Source organism: Fragaria vesca, linkage group LG6 (genome assembly GCF_000184155.1).
Source record: "Fragaria vesca subsp. vesca linkage group LG6, FraVesHawaii_1.0, whole genome shotgun sequence".
In the NCBI taxonomy this organism is placed as follows: domain Eukaryota; kingdom Viridiplantae; phylum Streptophyta; class Magnoliopsida; order Rosales; family Rosaceae; genus Fragaria; species Fragaria vesca.
Genome location: NC_020496.1, coordinates 4890952 through 4899989, shown reverse-complemented (window position 1 = coordinate 4899989; position 9038 = coordinate 4890952).

Below are 9038 nucleotides of genomic sequence, written 5' to 3'. Positions count from 1 at the left end.
TATTAATTTAGACGATTTAGATTTTATGTAGTTGATGAATTATATACTTTTATGTGTCTTGTTNTTGGTTATATGGAATATGGAATTGTTTTGGTATATTTTGCAGCTTGCTTGGAATGGTAATTCAGAAATCGGGGTTTTTTTTTTACTGGAAAGGACTTATAGCCGACGAAAAAAGCTTTAATTCGTCGGCTAAAGTTTTTTATTTTTTTTAAAATAACTTTTAGCCGACGAAATATGCTCTAATTCGTCGGCTAAATACCTATAAAGCCGACGAAATATACTATATTTCGTCGGCCATAGATATTTTTTATTTTTTATTACAAACTTTAGCCGACGAATATTTTAAAATATTCGTCGGCTAAAGTTTGGCAGATAACCGATGACAAAAAAGTCGTCGGCTATAGTCCGGACTTTAGCCGACGAAATAATGTCGTCGGCTAAAGTCCGGACTTTAGCCGACGAAATAGTGTCGTCGGCTAAAGTCTGGACTATAGCCGACAAAATAATGTCGTCGGCTAAAGTCTGGACTATAGCCGACAACTTGTACGTGTGTCGTCGGCTAAAGTCACCACAGACGAGCTTTTCCCGACGAAATCTTAGCCGACGAAAGGTCGTCGGCTAAGATCTTAGCCGACGAATTAAGCTGACACGTCGGCTAAAGTGCTTGTCCTGGTAGTGGTTTCTAAGGTTTTGTGTTATGTGTAAATGCTTCTGCATGATTTCGGCACACTTATCTATCTCAACGTTGAGACGTCAAAGTTTCTATTGAATTCGGCTCCTCTAAAGTAACTTTAGGTGAAGTTCATAAAATCCTAATCATTCAACTAATCTTATGGTCAGATAGTTGCCACACATATCTAATTTATATTTATATGCTTTCTCTCAAACGGACGTTAATGTTATCAAAATACCAACCACACCAGCAACCAAAGCCCGTCTTCTTCTTCTTCTTCTTCTTCACCTCCTTTGGCATATATGTATGACTGCAGGCTGTTTGCAGCCAAGACCCATGTCACATGCTCGTCTTGACTCCTCTTCGCACACCAACGTGCCTATTAGAAAACCCAGATATTGGCCAATATAATAGAAAAGCAAGGCAATATAGTCACCCAAGTTATTTCCTTATGGATGGGTTTTGGGATTGGAATATGGAGTGTCATCTTTTCCACAGTGACTAGGTACAAAATTAACTGCAAACCCATATGAATTTTGACAAAAGAAAGTAAAAACCCATCGCATTCAAAACGAAAACAAGAATGCAAATCATTGAGCAGAGAATTGGTTGGAGGAGACGAAAAGTTTTATTTTCGTATTCCTTTATCAATTAAAAGACATGCCTATTGTTGTTCAAAGATCTGGTTTATATCTTCATGTTCTTCAAGGATGATCTAGAATTGCGGGTTGTATGGAACTATGTGTTTTTTTTTTCTTTCTTTTCATCGCTTGAGATAACGGCAGGGTTTGACGTCAATTTGAGAAGAAAACCCAAAATGTGAAACAAGCTTGTTTGAGCCCAGCGGGGATTTTGGTCCAAGACTCGCAATAAGTTTTGGATAGCATTTGGGCCAGTACCTGTGACCCTTTTTTAATATGAAGCCCATGTAGGGTGGTGAGCTCTGGAGGCGCGTGAGGTAGGATTTGACAAGGACTGTGTTACCTCGCGAGGTTCTCGTTTCAGTTTGCGTATGAGTCTACAGTGCTTGGCGAGGCGGGGCAGTATTAGAAGCCTAAGCGGAGTCTGTTATGACACGTGTTACGTGGATAGCGCGGTTCGCGGGCGGGCCGTGTCCTTGTGGAATTCTAATTGTTGAGTTCGAATGGGTTTGTGGTTTATCTCTATCAGCTAGCCGCGGGATGCTATATAAAGGAGCTCAAGGATTATTCAAGGGACACAATCAAATCATACAAAACTTACAAACTCTCGAGCTTCTCGAAACCCTAGATATTAAAGCACCCTTTGCTTTGGTCTACAAAGCCAGTTCGGATTCGCCCTTTCTTCCTGATTATTGTTCTGCTCGCTCTAACAGTAAGTATCGATTTACAGGTGAACAAGAGGTTTGCTTGTAATCCCTCGTTTGCGAGGTGGCACCGGAAACCCTTTTCGCTTGATTAGAAGTCTAGCACAGCGCACTCATTCCGCACTCGGGCGGTGGCACGCCCCGCAACCTTGTTTTATACTTTTGACGTCACCGGAGTTACAACTCTACCCCTGCTGAGATGCGTGGCCAAAACAAAGCTAATGCGGTGACAATCTGACCATTGAGGGATTTCAATGACTACGATTTTATGAAATTTATAACTTTAGAAAGATAATTACTTTAGAGGAGCCGGATCCGTTTCTATTCAACTAATCTATTTATTCAAACAATCCATGAAACCAAAGAGATCAAGGATCTAAATCCCTTTTCACACTATAAACCCTACTCTTTGCTCGATCTAGTCATCGATATTGTTCGAAACTGCAACGGTTTAAAACATGAACTACCAATCAGTCACACAATCACCTCCAACAATGGCAATAATAAGTGAACTGGCATGGTGCTTTCCTCACCGTCCGATGGTATGGAACTAAGGATATCTATAAAACGTGCCATATTCCAGTAACATTTCACTGATTGTTATTCAACAATGGTTAACAACTTAACGGCCTTAGTATTGGTGGTGGAGGCAATCTCGAATATAATTAGAGTCAAATTTGCTTCCGAATCTCTCGAGGAGAGATTATAAATCATGCCATATTAATTTTAGTACTTTGTGGGAAAACACGAATATTTGGAAATCTTTAAACTAGGAGATGTAGTGAATTATGTGCATCTATACTGCCTGTATTATATGTACTAGCCTTTTAACACACGCTAACAAGTGTGTCAATTTGCTTTTATCTTTTTGTTTTATTAAAAAAAATTAAGTTTTTTTTAATTGCAAATAACTGCTAATGCAGTTGCCATTCAGCAAAAACCGTTCCACGTTTTTCTCCTTTATTTTGGTTTTTTTTTTCTGCTTTTATATTTTGAAATTATTTTATTTTACGGTATTAACCATCCTTTATTTTTTTTTCCTATGTCAAAACTCCTCTTTCATGATTTCATGAGTAATATGGATAGTTTTTTTTTAAAAAAAAAACTTCACCATGACACACCAAAGAGGGTGTGTGACTTTCTAACAGTAGAGATTAACATTTTGCGATGTTGACACTAAAGATAAGGGCTTTGGTGGGATTCTGAAGAAAAAGTTGTGAAGGAGGTGAACTCGTCCTTGATATTGTCAGGTATGCACAGTATCCTATAGATTCCCTTTTGCTCTATTATGATCGATTATTGTTGCAAGTTCAAGAGAGCTCAAAGCATTATATGCTGGCTTCACTCATCGATCTGCTTTACCAAGAAATGACCACTGTTATATCTTGGTACGAAGTGCATCGGATTCCACCAATAATGAATCATGCTAAGGTAAAAGTTTCAAATTCCACCAATAATTTGGGGTGAATTGCTAGCGAGATTGGTTGAAAATATAGTACAAGAAAGATATATCATATCTTATAAGTGTACGTTGAATAATACAACTCTGATCGATCTAGCTTGGAGTGAAACCTATTCTCGGTACTCCGATCATTTGTGCTTTTGCAAGTGGAGGTAATAATGGAGTAGTTTCTGGGCTCCCTTACTTGGAACAGCTTTAGAATATCATGTTTTATCAATGGAGAACTAATGGGACAGGAGTCACAGGACAATGGTGGGTGTGGGAAAAGTTTGAAACGTACACAGCCATGCATGCATGGTGGTAACCAATAAGTGCATGTTTTAGAGCTTTGCAGAGTGATATGGATGCATGGATCAAGAACTTTGCAGAGTTGCAGGAATGCGTGATGAATTGAGAACCAGCACTAACCACTCCACTCTTTGGTTAATGTGTTCATAGCAATCAAATTTCCAACTCAAAAGACACAAAAGTAATGTCCTCGAAGATTATCTGTAGCTGGCTGTAAACAACTTGAATATTTACCTTTGTCTTTGCAGTCGACTTCACAAAATCTTTAGATCGAGTTTATGCCATTGAAAAATTGTGTATTGATCTATAAATTGAGCTGTAGGCTAGGTGTACAAATTTTTACGATTGACGCTAGGAAGAGAGAAGAAACTCTACAATTAGTGAATAGAAATTATAGAGCAGATGAAAGCTAGTAGTTTTGTGCATGATGAGGAGTTTGAGATGAGGTTCTGAGAACTTGAAATTTCTTTTGTTTTGTATTGTCAGGCAAAGAATTTGGACTGCTATGTAAGTAAATTATCATGTGAACATGAATTGTTTCTAAGTTTTTAAGACCCTTTTAAGTTTTAATCACAAGTATTTTCCCAAATTTTGGATCATTTGATACTTTATTTTTCGACATTCTACAATAATCACAATATTGTACCTCAAAATTAGAAAGACCTTTAACTTAGCATTGTTACGATAGACGTTTTTGTCCTCACCCAACCTACCTAAGAAATGGGATGTGAGGTTGATGGTGGAGAGCTTCGATCAGAACTTAGTACGATATAATTGAACTCAATTGCTTTCCAGCACTTCCACTGACTTCGATCTTTGAGATCAATTCTCATGTCTATAATTATGCAATGCAGAATGAGTAAAATCCCAAACCTGCCCAACTGAACTCAAAACTTTTTTATCTCAACAAAACCATCATCTAAAGGAAATGTTGGTCATAGTGAAATACTGATAAGTTTTTCACTGAAATCTTTTTCATTTCTGTTTATTAGGGGTACTTTTTATACATTGTAGGGTTTCCTCTAGTTCCCTTGCCTATATATATACACGTCAGTGTCTCCTTCCTCCTTCAAGATTATAATCGCCACCAGCAATCCCAATTTCTAAATTCTCCAGTAGTTAGAAATCCTAACAGTATGCCTTTTATTATCAACCCTACTCAGGGTTTGGCTAATACTAGTACCATCTTTGTTCCTCACATATTTGTGCCTTCATTAAACACACTTCCACTTGATGGTCATTTCAACTTTCACGAAGCTATCCTTGGTGGTCGGGGGGAATGAAGCGTTGTGACATGATCTCTTGGCACGGATCAGTTCTTTAAGGATACCGTCGTTGATACTTTCAAAAAACTTTCACCAAGTTGAGCATGCAGCCCGAGATTTTGGCAATAGATATCAGTCGTTCCTCCTTGTGGCAGTATTTCAAGCTTTCATGCAGGATACAGCCAAAAAGTGTTTCGGACATAGCCACTTCAATCAAGCATAGTTGGGATATCGGTCCTCGTTCAGAGCTCACAGTTGCTGCTAGAGGCCATGGTCAGTCACAAGCCCACAGAGGAGTCGTCGTCAATATGGAATCACTTATAAGCGGCCCGACCTCCATGTTTACACTGGAAATTTTCCATATGCAGATGTCTCTGGTGGTGATGAGTTGTGGATAAATATCCTGCATGAAAGCTTGAAATACTAACACCAGGAGGAACTGATATCTATTGCCACAGGGAGGAACATATAGCTTGAAACACTATCTATGGTATAGCTTACCTACATGATTTTGCTGATCCTGGATACAAGAAATAAAGCCATGATAATTAACCAATAAATGGAAGATTTCTAAAAGATCGATAATTTCAATGTACAATGTTCATTTTGTTACTGAGCTAAGATATACATAATGGAACTACTTGCCCTCTGGCCTATGTAAAGGTGATCGGAATCTAAAATTTCTGATCGTTATCATAAATCAAATAGTTTTTAGGATCCTTATTTGCAGAGTTAAGACCAAATCAAAAGACATATAGTTGCTCTTCACTCTGCAAATAAAGCAGATGATTGATCGATCATGGGTGCTTAAGTCTCTTCATATGGTGGATGAAGATGACTGTTAAAATTACAAACATTTGAATCGTTTTTAATCGGATTTCATAATCCCTTTCGTCCCTTCCTCAATGCAAGCTAGTAAAGAGAGATTGCTCGCTGAGAGCAGGCAAAGCAACACAATGAGCTGCTAGCTAGAGTACGTGTAGAAGATTACTGCGTTTACGACAGATGCATACATGAGTACTTTAAGTCTACAAGTCTACAACAATATACCAATCAAAGTGGGATTCTGAAGAAGAAGTTGTGATGAGGATTTAAACAGTCATTCTGATCAAGGACACGTTAAAGTTCACCATTATTGGATCGAGTGGCGCCGGCGCCGGCGGGGTTTATACGTCGAGAAACGTTAACGTTCCTCAACAGTATCATCAGTTATCTGCAGATATCACTATGGGCTTTTGCAGGACGTGGTTCCCTCTATGTTTTTCAAACAAGCCAAGAGCTATGACCTAGCTTAGTTTCCCCTATACCTCTCTCTATCGTTGTAGATATGATAATTACTAGCTTGTATAATACTAAAGGTTATGTACAAGTGACTGCAAACAAATTGAAAACAAGTGAACCTAGCTTGTCTCTGCAACTTCCACTCACTATTACATGATATTTAGTACTTAACTACTTACGTGATTGAGTTAATTAATTATGTATTGTTCAATAAATTGAGCCGTATGTGTACAAATTTGTATAGGAGAGACAAAACTATGCAATTATTGTATAGGAGTTAGAGCATATAAAGTTTTAGAGGAGCGCATTGAGGGGAGGTTCAGAGAATAAGAGGTGTGCTAACAAGGTTGTATACAAATAAGAACGAATAAATTGAATCGAACATGCTTTTAGTTGTGCGTTGCTTGCTAATGGCTTTGAACTGCTATGTAAGAGATAAACTATCAAGTGAATAATCTTTTCTAAGCTTTCAAGTTAGGTTTTTTATTTTTGAAAGTATCACAACGTTAATTAAGGTGATGATCCAAATCCTCTCAAACTCTAAAATCCGATGTATTCGAAACCACAACTTTCTAAGACATGAATTACAAATTTACAATGGTTTGATATTCATTAATGATAACTTGACATAAAATAATTACAAACATTAGAATCGTTTTTAACCTACCGATTTCATAATCCCTTTCGTCCCTTCCTCAATGCAAGCTAGTAAAGAGAGATTGCTCACTGAGAGCAGGCTAAGCAACACAATGAGCTGCTAGCTAGAGTACGTGTAGAAGATTACTGCGTTTACAATAGATGCATACATGAGTACTTTAAGGTCTTCAATGATTGGTGTCTCCTCAAATTAATACGTCTCACATATATATGCTAATTAGTTCAGTTTTCACAAGATCGGTCAGTTGTGAAACCTATGTGATTGAGCAAATGGAGTATTGATCTATAAATTGAGCTGTAGGTGTACAAATTTCTAAGAAAGTCTACAATTAGTGAATATAAATTATAGAGCAGATGAAAACTAGTAGTATTGTGCTTGATGAGGATGGAGTTTGAGATGAGGTTCAGAGAACTTGAAATGTCTTTGGTTTTGTATTGTCCGGCAATGGATTTGGACTGCTATGTAAGATAAATTATCAAGTGAACATGAATTGTTCCTAAGCTTTTAAGTTACGGTTTTAATTACAAATATTTCCCCAAGTTTGGATCATTTTGATGCTTTTGTTTTGAACACTCTAAAATTATCACAATGTACCTGAAAATTAGAAACACCGGTAACTTATCATTATTACGATAGACATTTACGTCCTCTCCCCAAACCTACAACAGTATACCAATCAAAGCGGGATGTGAGGTTAATGGTGGAGAGCTTCAGAACTTAGTTCGATATAATTGAACTCAATTGCTTTCCAGAGCACTTCCACTGACTTCGATCTTTGAGATAAATTCTCATGTCCAGAGAATTATATAATCAATTCTCATCTTGTGTTTTGTAACAAATGCTGCATGCATATGTTTTTACCAACAGCAAAAGCAAAAGCTTGAATTGGTAGCCTCACTAGCCTGAGAAAGACAGCTGCAGGAGGATTGGTTTTTATGCGGTGTCATTTCCACCTCCAACAGTGGCGATGATCTGCGCATGCATCCCCGGAATCTTTACGTACACTTGCTTTGGTGGTGGCGCTCAGCTTTTGCACTAATTGGTACGGTGGTGCTGCGCTTGCATGCACTAGTTGGTGCTGGGCAGCTAGATCTTGGAGGAACAGTTCTCAAATATAATTGAACTCAGTTCTGCTCCCAGAGTCCCTCAAAGAGAGATTAAATCCATGTTCTTTTAGTGTTCGTAATTTTTTGTATTTTGCTCACAAAAAATTACTTAGGAAAAGACTAGTAGATGTAGAGACGATGCTGTTACATAGTTATAAGAGGGATCGGAACAACAAAAATTGAGTTCGTTTGCTTCCTTTGTTTGAACGTTGAATGAAATGTGTGCTAGATATATTAAACAAGCGAATAGAAAGACTGAATCACAAATGACAAATCTTAAAGAATACCCACCTCCAATTTTAATACAAGTCATTATATCAAGTTATATTGCTATACCAAGTGTTTGTGCAACTAGCAGACTACAGAGCATACCTGAATATAGGCTAAATTCAGAACCTTCATATTTGTAAGACCTTAAAGTTGGCATTTTTCCATTTACAGAGTGAAGCCTACTTCATATATATTCTTAGTTACATTCTTAATATCATCTTTGTTAACTGAGCTAACTGCATAGGTCAACTCATCATATGGTTTTCTCTGTTAATTCACTAAAATCTATCTTTCTGAACTCTAATGTTGGCTTGTTCCATGTTTCAGTTTTGAAGATTTTATTGAAATCGGTAGAGTAAGAAAACCACCCAAGGTGACGAAGTTGTTAAAAATTGATGATCTGTTATCAAATATGTTTTTCTTCTCAATCAATCGCTTTGTTTATTTTTATTTTTATTTTTATTCAAGATCGCGGTATCCCAAAGGCTTCCTAAGCCCAATGACTAATCCACTAGAGACCTGGACAGTCAGCAGGGCATTGCAGCCCCTCCTATGGCCACTTTTAGCTTTGTCGTGATTCGAACCTAGGTTGCGGAGCACATCCAACTAAGCAAGAACCACTAGATTACCTTGTAGTGGTTTCTCAATCGCATTGTTGTTTTCCACTTTGATTTGTTTATGAATTAG